Source organism: Prosopis cineraria, unplaced genomic scaffold (assembly GCF_029017545.1).
Source record: "Prosopis cineraria cultivar Desert tree isolate PC_DT_omini unplaced genomic scaffold, ASM2901754v1 PC13, whole genome shotgun sequence".
NCBI lineage: Eukaryota > Viridiplantae > Streptophyta > Magnoliopsida > Fabales > Fabaceae > Prosopis > Prosopis cineraria.
This window is the reverse complement of record NW_026555344.1, coordinates 6,055,521-6,070,252: the sequence shown is the minus strand read 5'-3', so window position 1 is coordinate 6,070,252 and position 14,732 is coordinate 6,055,521.

Sequence of the window (14,732 nt, the reverse complement as noted above, 5' to 3'; positions counted from 1 at the left end):
TTTAATATTATAAATTTCTGATTTTCAGAAAAAAAAATTACGGCATAATATATTTATCAGTGTGTGTGTGTGTGTGTGTGTGTGTGTGTGTGTGTGTGTCTGTGTGTCTGTGTGTGTGTGTCTGTGTGTGTGTGTGTGTGTGTGACAAGTACCTAAAACATTTTGGGGTTTAAACTTGATGAACTCAATATAGTTTGTTTTTCCTTTTCATGGGTGTAATCAAGCAGTTTTTGGGCTCTCTTGGGGCCCAATTATGAAATTATTTTCTTGCCGGAGCCCAATTGTGAAATCAACAACGAAGCTGAACATAAAAAAGTCCAGATACAAAGAGGTCGTTTTAGGATTTTTTTTTTTTTGCTTTTGTTTTTTTTAATCAAAGGTATACCCATACCCAGCAGTCATGGAACTAATTCTTTGAGCAATCTAAGTGCCATTTAACATATTATCTTCTTCTAAGCAATACTTTTTATACACATCTCCAAGAATCAAACCCTAGAATAATATTTAAGGAATCCAGGTTGCTACTATATGTGTCATACTTAGTTGGATTTTACTTTTGTTTTTAAGAATACTCACATCAGTCACAAATTATTTATCAAAATGCAGGCCTAATTGTTGTGTGATGGATCCCGTAAACTAAGACCATGTTTGGTTCAATTGCATTTACCCCTGGTTATACACTGTAATGTATTGTAAATTTGTAATGTAAACTTGAATCTTGATTGCTGGCAATGTGTTTGGTTTTTTTTTTTGGTTTGTTATAAGGAATTCATGAATCTGTTATCAGTAATGATATTGAGAGAACTCGATTAATTCTAAGGAAACCGAAAATGTCTTTCAGTGTGAGGACACAACAAAAATGAAAAATGAGAAGGAACAATAAAAGTAGTACTTTCTCTATTACTAATATAGGCAATCGATGAGACTATACACTTATTAAAGAGTAGTTGTGTGATTTAAAAAAAATTCTCTCTCTTATTTTGCCCCTAATAAATGGGCGTAGTAAAAAGGAGGTGAATAACAACTAAAGTACTAAAATTAAATTGACTATTAAACTAGTTATATTAATAGTTTAAGGATTAATGGTTCAATTATAACTGAATCTAAACTATCAGTCATGATTAAAATAATATAATTTATTTAAAACATATAAAAGTATTCATATATACTCATATTTAAACAAAAAAGGTACTATTAATTTATAAGTAAATGAAACATTCATGTGTAAACTACACATAATCCAAAAAAATAGAGCTACTATTAATTACAACACAAATTTGATAAATTATTTTTTTTTTAACTCAAAACAATATATGGTTTCAAACTCACCAAGAAAAAGGAGAAGTCCAACTCAGCCAACCTTGTTTAAAATTCTTAACTAGTTAAACTAGGTAATTGGCTCATTAGTTTATTGGTCTAATCTGATGATGAGGTCAAGTTTTGATGGTAATAATTTTTCCAATATCCTTCATAATAAGTGGATAATTATAAAAAAGGCATTTTTTCATAAACATCACATTAAATTAAAATATTTATAAAAATTTGTGATAATATTTGTATTTGATGACAAAAGTTTCTCTTATTTTATTGCTTGTAGTGGAGAGGCTATGAGCATGACTGCGAAGCTTTTAGAGGAGGTTAGTTAGTGTTCAGATAGAAATTTGTCTGGCTACCACAAGAGCCAATCAGAGTTGGAAGCAGTACATGATGGTTCAATGATTTCAATTCATTTATGAAATTAAGAAATATCTCTTCCCAAAAAAAAGAAAGAGAGAGAAGAAGAAAACAGTCAAATTAATTAATTGGGATGAGGGTTTTATAACAGTTCCTAATCATTAGCAGCTGACGTGTTGTGAAATTCATAATGTCATGTAATCATTGTATTATTCTTTCAAAATATATTGGTGGATAATCATTACTATAATGTCTTCTTTTATTAACACTCTTTCATTTTCTTTTCCCTTAATATAATGTAATTCCACTTATATTGTTTAGGTGTATGATATAATGTACAAGTACAAAATTATTCACCAATGCTTAGCATGAAATGGTGAATGACGAGAGAGTCTGAAGCTAGGCAAAGAAACAGCAATTTAACATGAAATGTTGGAGTTAGAACTTAGAATATATTTAGGATTCACTACTCCCAAATTACTGTGAACAAAAGAACCTTGGCTGGAGAGATTGAGATGGGCCCACCCACGAGAGCTTCAATTATTGAGCTTGTTGGCATGCATGCACTTCATCACTTCAGCTCACTTTGGGGCCTTAATAGTTAATTCAGACATTTTATTTTTCATTTTTTGGAAAATAAAGAAATTGGGATTGAAAAATACTAATGAATGGGTCATTGCATGTTTAAAGGTCAGATTAAGAGGGTCAGACAAGGACGACTCCACACCTCCTTTCTCTTTTTAGTTATATGTTTGGCCAATTTGCAAACTGCTTGGTTTTTCACTTTTTTTAATGAAAAAAATTAATTTTTTAATTCTTTAATTTTTAATTCACATGTAACTTAGTTTTTTAATCATGACTCACTGTGACTAAGTCTTTTAATTTTTGACTCATTTATAACTCAGTCTCTCAACTTTTGTTAGTTCTCTTTGTTTATATTAGCTTAGATCCCACATTAAAAAGTAAGAGGAGGGTATTATAGAACAATGTATGAATATTTCTTTTATTCCTCTTATTTGATAAGGATAATTTCTTAAGAAATTGAAAAATAAGGACCAAATTATAAGTGAGTCAAAAGTTGAAGGATTAAATCGCAACGAGTATGAGTTAAGGGATTGAATTACAAGTGAGTCAAAAATTGAAGGATTAAAAGATTAATTTTTTCTTTTTTAATTCTTAGAAGAAATACAGGTTTTCATTTTTAGAGCTATCATTCACTTTAATCAAAGGTCTTATAATATTCTTTATTAGGGAATTAGTCCTTAAAATTATGATTAACTTCATTCAAAGTTCTTAAAAATAAACGTGTCAATGTTATGGCAATGATGTGCTGCTAATTGACTATGATATTAGGTAAAAGTAAGGGCTTTGACAAAAAATTTGCCACTGGATTCAAGAACTGTTTTCTTTTTTTTTTTTAAGTGAGAAACTGCATAAATTTTGACCCAAGTTAATCATAACTTTAGGAGCTAAAAATCATGTTCCTTTATGTTTACCTATTTATCCATTCTATGCTAAGTCTCAATGAGAAATAAGATTTAATAATTGAAAATCAAGGAAGAACTCATCCTAGTATATTGTGAGGCCAGGAACGGATTGTTGCAACTAGCTTTTTTTAAAAAAAAAAAATTTACTCTTAACCTAACTCTTCTTCATAAGATAAGAAGACACGTGCACAATCATGTCAACATTAGATTTAAACTTAAAACCTTTTCTAATAGAAAAAAGTGACATTGCTGTTAGAACAACTAACCATCAATGCAACTAACCTTTTTAATTAGATTCCTTGAAATGAATCGAAATAAAAATAGAGTTAAAACAAATTCCTGGGTAGAAAATATTTACAATTGTTTATGTGCTAAAAATGAACATAAATAATAAAAAGTGATTGGGTGTAAATCTGGAAGCAATGAAGCATGAGACAGGCTTGATGGTGGGATCCGTGGCGACAAGAAAGGCCCAGTGCCATTAATGACCTTCACCTCTCAAAATCCTCACTTGTCCCCATCTTTAATCCTTCCATCACTTTCTTTTATCACTCCATTCAAGGTCCCTTCAATTTACCCCCCCTTTTTTTTGCAACCATTTGTATTCCTTCTTCTAAGATGTAAGATATTTACAATAATTAAAAAAATTAAAAGTGATTTGTATCATTAATTAGATAAAAAGTTATCACTACTTTTCAAGATTATCCTTCAATTAAAATCACTTCTAATTTTCCCCCTAATATAATCTCTATTTACAATACAATTAATAAGAGTATTTGTAAAAAAGAATAATGTAATGCTATTGACTTTTTATAAAGTGTTTTACATTTTGAATCAATATTAACAAATAAAAAAAATCTTACATTTTAAGTCGGAAGGCAAATTTATTAGTATACAATATACAGTATCTCAATATTGTAGTATACTATTATTATATGAAACATTATATGTAGGTTTCAAATGAAAAATTAATTACCTATAGTTTATATCCACTTGTAAATACAGAATATGTAAATATTGAAGTTTGACTTGTAAATAAGATTGAAAAAATAATTAATTTTCTCATTTACAATTTATTTATAATTATTCTTAAACATATAAAATAGTGTTTTTATTATTCATAAGTTATGAATTCATTTCAAAACTGAGATTCAAAAATCTAATATTTAACCTATGTGATTTCTCAAGACCATTTGGTTATTTATTCTAAAACTTCTTAAATAATTTAATTGAATTTCAAAACATGGTTCTTTATGAAGAATTCCCATGAAATGCTGGTCAAATTTGTACAGAAAAAAATGAAAAAAGATTAAAACAATACAACATGACATAATTTTTTTTTATTGTGTATTTCATTTTGTTCATGTTTTCATTCAGTACATAGCATCTCCAAGTTGCGTGGGCCTAAACATTTCTGCCAGCTTGGATCCAAAAAGAACAAACAAACACAGTATAGTGAGCTTGTGATTGCCCCTTTATCAAAATGCGATATTTTCTTAAAAAAATTAAAAGTATAAAAAGGGGGGAAATGGCATGTTCATTTTGAATTTAAGCAAAAAGAAATATTCAAAAAGGTAAAAAAAATATTCTTTCAATGGACACCCTTTCTTGTTCTAATCTCGATTGTTCTCTACCATTAACTTTTTTCTTTTACAAGAGAATATACTAGCGATCGTTAATGTTACAAGTGAGATCGAATTTATAAATGGACACTTATATGAGAATTCTTGTCACCGGCCGGCCCACATGATCAGTCACCCGATAATTTTGTGACTTGCATGATTTGATGTCACTTGTATGAACTTTAATTACAAGCCAGTCCGCATATTTGTTATTTTTTTTTAACATGTGTTCAAAAATAATTATCTAATTTCTCAAGGAAAGATCTTTATCTTGCTGATGTATCAATAAGGAGATGATTTGTGGTGAGAATGCTCTGCACAAGCATGAAAATCCTAAAAGAGTCCAAATAAAAGTTAACTTTATTAAAACCGCACTTCCAATATAAGTTAGGAAAAATTACATAGATCTTATAAAAAAGAATTTATTATCAAAAGGTCACATGAAATTTATAACATGCTCTCAAATCTCAAATTCTATGCATGTATAACTTGATTAAAGGTATTTACAGCTAGATAACAAGCATCTAAATTCTTCCAAATAAAAATGACAATTTATAATAACAAATTATAAATATCCATTGCCTGATTGTAAATGTCCTTAGCTAAGTTGTAAATGCATAAGATTTGGGATTTCAAAATTTTTTATAAATTTTATGGGACTTTTTGAGTATAAATTCTCTTCTATGAGTAATAAATATAATTTTTTCTATAAGTTAATGCCTTCGAGAGTACCTAAAAATTCAACGATGGTGTTGGAATAATAGTCAAAGTATTTAAATAAACCCATTATCCATTAACTAGTTTCATTAGTTGTTATAGATGAAACCACCACAAGCAACAGTTTTATTAAAGTTGATTGAACCGAACTGTTACTCTAACATCTAAATTCAAGTGGGAACCCATTTTAAAAGATTAAATATTATCAGTGCTTTAAAAAATAAATGCATGGGTGGCACGAAGGATTAATTTATGCGCCATAGCTCAAGTCAGAAGCTCATTGTCCAGGAAGATTCACGCCTTTTTATGAACATTATTTTTAGCGAGGGTGGGGCGGCAGATACTGTTGAAAATGAGTAGGTTTGTCTTTTCTCAGCTATTAAGTTTGTTTAGTAAAAAAAATTAATTATTAATATACATATATATAGGAGTAATTCATAGAAAACTGAACTTCAGACTTGCATGCACGACAAAGCAGCATGCTGACATGGCATACCTTTATTTCTCTTATGTGATGCAAATGATTTAAATTTTAGCTTGATTACAGTGTTGTAGTTAGTAGGATAGTATATAGAAACACTTTTCTCTTTTGATATGTGTACAGTTATAAAACCTGATTGTCTACATTATTTGTTGTATGTGTGTCAAAAGTGTGTGTGTTAAAATCTCACATTGACTAAATGAAGAACTCTCCTAGTATATATACTAAGGAATGAAATAGGTTAGTAAAATGAGCTTGAAAGAGAAATAGTGTCGCGCACATGAGACAGGCCAACATAGGGCAATCATAGTTGAAATCAGTCGATTCGCCTCCTCGAGTTCCTTTTACTAGATTACTTTTTGGTCTCCCCAACGTTTCTAGACAAAGGCTTAATTGTGATTTACATCTACGTAATCAAGTGTTTAAGCGTGATTTATGAGAGTGTAACCGGAGTTTTAATCCGATGATTATGGGTCAATGTTCATGTCTCCATCTTCAGGCTATATAGCCATGGGTGCAAACAAAGCAAGTTGCCAGCCTCTTGAGTTTTCAGGGCAATCCTCTCCTCCCTCTCTGTGTTGTTCGTCTTGTTGTTTTTAGTTTCTACTATTCTGTTTTCTTACTCAGCAGGAAGTGCTTGTTTAATCTTGAACAACTGTCGATCCATTGGTGTGTCGAAATAATTTTTAAGGATAGTATCCTTCTGATCACGGCTCAAGGAGTTCGTCCTTCGCCATTCACATCTGCCGCCGGTGCCACCACCATTATTTCCCCTCTACATATATTGATTTAAGAGTTAATCATTACATTAAGCTTGTACAAAAAAGATTGTAATTGAGCCAGAGTAGTTATAATTAATTTAATATTTTTAACTAATATATAAGATAACAAAATAAATTCCTTATGACTATAAAATACTTCCTCCGTTTAAAAATATAAAATATTTTTAACCGAATCTCACCCTCCAATAATGTAGTTATTTACTTTTCAACTAACCATATCTTTCCATATTTACCCCTATTAAACACCCTATAATAATATAAAGTCATTATTAATAGAGACACTTTAAAAAAAATAATGATTACATCTCGAAAGACTAAAAATGCTTTACATTTTTTAATATCTAACTTTTTAAAAAATATCTCACATTTTTTAATAGAAAAAGTAATATTTAACATAGATAAATATTCCTTTGTAATTTATATTTTAAATTTATTTGAAAGAATACAAATATATTGAGTGGCCTTCATCCTCCTCTCTCTGTTTTTTTTTTTTTACAAGCATGAATAACACAGAAAGTTTTATATGATAATATTAATTCAAAATTCTTTTCAAAACTTTTTCTCCTAAGTCAACTTTCTAGATCGATCTGTTAGATATATATATATATATATATATAGTGAAATTATTATTACTTTATTAGTATTTAGTGGATAGAGACATTTAAGTTCCGTGCAAATATTGTTTTATATTTTAAAATATGCAGTCTCTTAATTCCTTTCTAGATATAATTAATTAATTAATGGCTCGATTAGCCCCTTCATTCTATATTTAAATTCAAAGACAAATCAAACAAGGTTGTCGTTTTTTAAATAGAAAAAACTGCAATAGTTATGCATTTATACGGAGTTTTTTACCCCCCATAGTTAGATATATATTATAAGTATTGTGATATTAGAGTAATATTGTTGAATAATTAAAAATATGTGGAGCATGTTCTAAAGGGTTAATTAATAACCAAAAAAATTGTTTGAATTGTTATAGGCATATAGCTAGGTGGTAATAAGAAATCCACCAAGCATCCTTATAGATTTAACTATCAAGATGTCACAGTGAATTTAATGTTATAGGTGCATAACTATATATATGCACATATATGATGCATAGTGAATAAATAAATGGTGAGAGTATGAATTGGAAAATATTATTTCTACTAATAATAAATAACCAGCCGGCTTAAATTGATATGAAGAGTCATGAATCTTGTTTTTAAGAGTGTGTTTGGTTTGGGAGAATTGAAGGGCAGAGGAGAAGATGGAAAAATTCTTTTATTTTGACCCCCTCCAAATTGATTTTTTTAAGGGTAGAAAAATTCTTGATTAATTTATCCTTTTATATTTTCTCATATTTCGTAAATGCCAAGAGCCATTGTGCTTCACTTTTCTTCCAAGTCCTCTATTGCGCTGGCTATCATTGAACCTCGTCTTACCATGGATCTTCTTATTTTTGCATAGTTATAATCATCTCACAGTTATCTTTCCGTCAAGCATTTTTCAGTGAGCTTCTCTCTTTTTTCTATTACTCTCCCATATCGTAGTTGTCATCGCAAAACCTCTTTTTTCCGTCAAGTGTCATCTCTATATGAAAAAGGTTGTGAATTTGATTACCAAATTTTGTGTAACAAGCCTAATAATAGAAGGGATCCATCGTTAATTTGATTTCTGTATCTTTAGGTAAATTATAAATTAGTCCTTATCATGGATGATACTCCTAGCCTACCAGCAAAAAAATAAATTACAGGATTTTTGACTTAAAAATGAAATTCTTAGTTTGGTAAGTTATACGGGTGGTTGTGGCACATACGACACAAGGTGCCAAAATGGAGGGATGGAAAACGACGTCGGTTGGTGTGTGCACTGCCGTCGGATTGATGACGTGAGGAATGGGGTGAGGGGCGTTAGTTGACGGTTAATAAATTCGGGCAATATGGGAAGCGGTTCGAGGGCGTCGGGGGCTAAGGCCGTGTGCGTGACGGTTTTATGTGGGGCCCAAGTCATGGTGGTTGTAAACGAGGGGACTGTCCAATGTACGTGTCATTTTCAATTTCCAAGGTAAGAAAAAAATTTGCTGTACATAATTCCATTTTCGCCCCTCAATTTGTAAATTGCATGAGCAAGCATCAGGGGATTCTCCTACATTTTCACCCGTGTTCGGTTTCAACAAATATTTTTTAATTCAATTGTCCGGTACTAGAAGAATATTATCACCACCAACCCAAATTAATGTGAAATTTGTTATTACCAAATATTATGTATACCTTGAGAATATTATTTTGACATTTTTTTTATTTCAACAAATATCACAGAATCGATGCCATACATTATGAAAAAAATACGTATAATTAATAGTTAGTATTTATAATAACGAATGCTTCAGGATTAAGAAAATAGCAGAAAAAAATAAATATTGTTTTATGATGAACTTTTTTTCACTTAATTTAATTGCAAACCTTTCTTGTCAATTAATTATCCCCACAAGTCATCATCTTAATATATGTGTCCATTAAGTGAGGTGAAATTTTTTCCGTTGTTTAGGAACCATGCGCTTTTTTAACATAATTCCTCCTATTTTTATCATGGGGTTAAAAGTAAAAAATAGTATGGAACTTTTTTAGCAAGAGAACCTGATATTTTAAACTTTTATTTAAAACAATTTTATTTCATAATTTTTAAAAAGAGTGCTTTTTCATCCCATCACTAACTTTTCAAAATGTTGACCATTAAAAATTTCATTTGACCAAAAAAATTGGCATGCGTCAACTACATGTTCTTATTCTTCCTCATTCTTCATTAGCCTAAGCAGCCTTCTTCTACACTTCCTTCTAAAGCCGAGGATGATGTGTACTCCAGCACTTCTAAAATCACTATTATATCACGGCCTAAGCAGTGTGGGTCTTAAGAATAAGTGAACGAAAACATAGCAACAAGTGAAAATCGAAAGATTTTTTTTATGTTCAATTTGTTACATTGAGTCCGCTGAACTCCTTCCCCAGTTTCTTTGTCCTTTTTCATGTAGTCATTTTTTTACCAAAATCATATGATGTTCTGAGTATTGTTCTCCTTCCTCTTCCCTGTTGTCGTTCCTTCTCTCTGATTCCTTTTCTTCCTTGTTCAAATCCCTGTTAAGTCTAGTATCTCAATTCATATATAGTCGAATAAGATAGGATAAGGTAATATGCGCGTACTTAAAAAATTTTAATCGCTTACTAGAGATAGCTCGATTACTCCAAGTATATGTAAACGCACAACCCACTAGACCCCATAGTCTTCAGAGAATGCAAAAGATAATGAGTAGAATGAAAATGTATCGTGTGTATAATGGTTATTAACTGATCAACTTATAAGAATCTGATGAATAATTGCTTTATTAAATAATTAAATAATTATATTTCATCATTTCTAACTCAGTCAGTTAAGAGGTAGGGAATAACTGACAGTTACTGAATTATGGGTTGAGCCTCTACCCATTAAGTTCATTTGTATAGTACACCTATCACGGTCAACAAAATCATAAAGACCAATATGTTTGTGCTTATTAATTAATGTTAATCCATAAATAAATATTCCAACAATCCCATCATGCAGAATCCACCTCCTGTGAAACCCAGTTGATTCATGATTTTTCATTCAGTAGCCAAATCCAAAATACCTCCTCCTCCACTGTCCATTTGCCAATCATTGTCCATGTCTTTGATGTTCTCTCTAGCCAAGAACATATGAATCGTTGAGTTGGGTCATGAATCTTGGAGAGAGCGGCGATGATGGGGTGTTTTCAGTGGCCGAAGTCTCCAACATTTTCAACACCGGGAGGGAGGGGGGCTGAGAAGGGAGAGGAAGAAGAAGGGTCGAAGGAACAGACAGAGAGAAGCTTCAGGTGCAGACCATGTGTCAATTTTTCTCGTCAAATTAAACTTTTAATAGTCAACATTTTTTAAGGTTAACAGTGGGACAAAAAAGCATCATTTTTAAAAGTTTTGAGATAAAATTACTCCAAACAAAAAATTAAAATACCAAGAGTCCCTGGAAAAAAATATTTAAGACATTTTTACTATTTAATCCTTTATTATAAGATATCTGATCAGAATAAAAAAAATATAGTTAAGTTATTAACTTTATCTAAAACATGATAAACACCAAAGTTTACTCATTTTTTTTTTGGGTACAATTTTACTCCTATTTAAATGAAATATTTTTAAATTTAAATTACATTCTCTCTCATAGTTTATGAGTTTAAATAAGAATAATATTAAAAAAGATAATTAATACCCCATCAAATACCTTATATTAAAAACAAAAAATACTTTCAAAAAACACCTTATAATAGAAATTTGATGGAGTACATTAAAATTTGGAGGAGATTGCATGTCGCAGGAGAAGAATTTTATGTCAACAATTATGCATATTCAAATATTTCTTCAATTTTCAGGATAATATTCATTGATAGTTGAATGTAATATGTATATTCAATTTCCATGAAAATGTAATGGGATATTCTGAAAATTTATTTTTTTCATGATAATGATTATGAATATTTGAATATATTTTTAATTTTCATAAAAGTACAATTGAATATTTTGAAAAATGTACATCCTTAAAAGATAAAGATTAAGCATTTGCATATTGGTAATCCAACTATCGATTTTTATTCTTCTAAAGGACCTAAGTCCTTAAACAAATTTCAGGTATCTTAGAGCAATAAATTTGATGGTGAGGAATTTTTGAACAATTTTCTCTTAGAATTTAGAACGACAAACACTTTGTAATAATAATAAAAAAAGACAAACACTTTAATTTGAAATAGTAAGTTCTTTTCATTGCTTAAACCAAAAATAAAGAGCAAACGGTACAACTCCAAGGCATGTGGTGGGGCCCAACACCTGTTTACTTCAAAATAATCTGGTCGTTAATGTTTTTCAGTGACACAAAATAAAAAAAGCCAGGACTCGGAAGGAAAGCATTCAACTCTAAATATTCTCTCATTTCCGAAATAATTCATGTGATGTGTTCATTTGGTTTTGAATGCTCAAAAGAGACACCTACTAAAGACACGTAACGGTGTTATTCCCTCTTTGGAGTTTAGATTCAAAGACTAAATAGAATAAATTCTCCTTTTAAGGAAAAAAAATGACAGCGAAAGGACAAAGTTAAAGTTATTCCCTTCTCATTAAAAAATATAAAATATTTTTAATATTTTAAAATATAATTAATATATTTTTAAAAAAATATTCATAATAAATAAAATATTTATATTTATTTTAAAGTAAAATATCATATTAGATGTGAATAAATATAGAAAGATAATGTTAGTATGAATACAAATAATTATTTTATTGAAAAGTTAGATCCGGTTAAAAAGTTGTACAATTTTTAATAGAGAGAATATAGCTTTTATTGTCCCTGATTTTTTTTTTTTTTGCATTTTATGAAATCATTTTTCACACATTTGGCTTATAAAAATATTTTAAAATATAAAAAAAGACAATTATTTTGAATATTTTTTCTTAAAAATAAAAAAAGTCACTGGGAGTTCAAAATAAAGACTAAAATATACTTTTAGTTTTCAAATTTTATATAAAATTTAAATTTAATTCTTTAATTTTATAAAGACTCTTTTTAGTCTCTAATTGTAACATCATTAGTTTAAAATAATTATTTGTTATGCCAATCATTTTTATTTTTTTTAAATGAATTTAATATATTAGCATTTGAGAATATTTTGTCAATATTTAGAAGTTTAGTGTAAAAAAATTCTATGATGAAATTAACAATGTAATGGTTTAAGTATTCTAAAAAAGACACTTATAAAATTAAAAAGCTAAAATAAAATCTTATATAAAATTAAATGACCAAAAGTATACTCTAATCTCAAAATAAACCTATTTCCTCAAGCCCTAAAAATATGAGCTAAAAGTATGAGCTAATTAATTAATTCCCACGTATTAAAAAATTAATCAAGTCAGTTGTTTATTATTAACGTATCAAAATTTTGTGATAGTTTTTCTAAAATATCCCTCCCATTAATTGGGAATGATGTGTTGTCTTAAAAAAGTTGTGCAGTAAACAGGGGTAATTTTTAAAAAATAATTAACTCAAAAGACAAAAGAAAATGAAATCTTATAAACAAAACAAAACAAACTCACCAACCAATACTTGCATTTTAAAATATAAGGAGTATTAATTAATAGGAATTAAGTTAAGTAAAATAGATCAACCTCTCACAACGTAATGATTAATGAATTGAGATTTAATTTTTTATTAAACAATATATTTACATTTAACTCTTGATCATGTCTTCGTGCAGCACCAATTGGTTGTAGTAGGAATGATAGCTATTCAAACCCCTTAACCATCATTCCAGATTCCATTACTAAAAATGTGTACAGAGATTAATTTCTCAACTGGGAGGATAACAAAAAAGTAAAATATTAGGTTGTGCTTGTATGACATGCATGATGGCATTATAGAAATAATATGAAGAGAGAGGGGTACTTACGTAGGAAAAGTGTAGAGTACGATAAGCAGTATCAGATTGACTTGCTTCTGACTGATCAGAGCCTTCAATGTACTCCAAATACGCAATGCATCTTCGCGTACTTTTTGTTTACCATTTTGCGTTCTCACCGAAGTTTTTCTTTCGAACCAAATTTCAATGCCAATAAATTTATTTAGGCCATGTTTGATATATTAAAATTAGATTTAAAAAAATGAAACTAAAATTAAAATCATGCGTTTAATGATTTAATATGTATGAATCTATTTTTTTATAGATTCTATTCTGTCAAAATACTCAAAATTTAATTATCTTTATCATGATGGAATTGTCACAATTTTATGAAATTGTATAAGTGTCTCACATACACACTCATCATGATGACTGAGTTTTTTATTTTTTTTAAAAGCATTTTGATTTTTATCTATTTTAAATACATATATGTATTAATATTATATTTAGATTTTTTTTCGTACCAAACATACATTTATAATTTAATTTAATTTTATTTTAATTTTATTTTAATTTTAATTTCATTAATTCATCAAACCCTCTTCTTTGTCGCTTTCAATTTTACGAGTACTCTCAACGAAATTTACCACCCCACGTGCTGCAGTCTACAAATTTTGCATGCTTCGTACAATATTTCTCGAAAACTGGACTTCAATAAAATACGAAGTCCGCGTACCAAGTATGATCTGAATTTGATATCCGCAAGGCTCAAACTTAATTGCCAAGCATCGTCGGTGACAAAATTCTCCGTACACTACTTGCATGCGTAAATGTAGGGTAAAAATTAACCTAAACGAAATTCAATACTCTGATTTTTAGTTATGGTGACACGATTTTTTTATTTAATGACTCATCACCTTGATTTGTTTGTTTGCATTAGTTTTTTGAAATATTTATTTTGTTATTAATTATAATTTATCACGTTTACACTTGTGTGATTACGTAAGTTAGCAGTTTAGGATAAATTAAACTTGTGCAAGGCATGGATTATTTTAATTTTTTTTAAGTATATAATATCATATCAAATCATGTAGATGAGAAGCTAGCAAAAAATGGTTTACAAATACATATAAAAACGAACATATACACATTTGACATCAACATTCTAAATGGAAACAAGAAGTTATAAAATTAATAGACATGAACAAAATATAGCAAAAATATAAACGAAAACGATTTTCTTATACATACTGAAAGCAATAAAAAAAAGGCATTATTAAATACTGTTGAAGGAAAAAGTTGCTTGGCTTCAAAAATTCTCATGGCATGACAAAAGCTAGTTTGACATACACGCACGATTTAATTTTCTTAAAAAAAATAAATAATTGCCGTATTATATGAAGAGATTTATTACATGCATACTAACTATCAATATCACTATTAATATTAATAATAGTTAAAATATTTGCATATTTCACTGCAGTTCTTCTTTTTTTTTTTGGCCAACATTTCACTGTAGTTCAAAGCTTG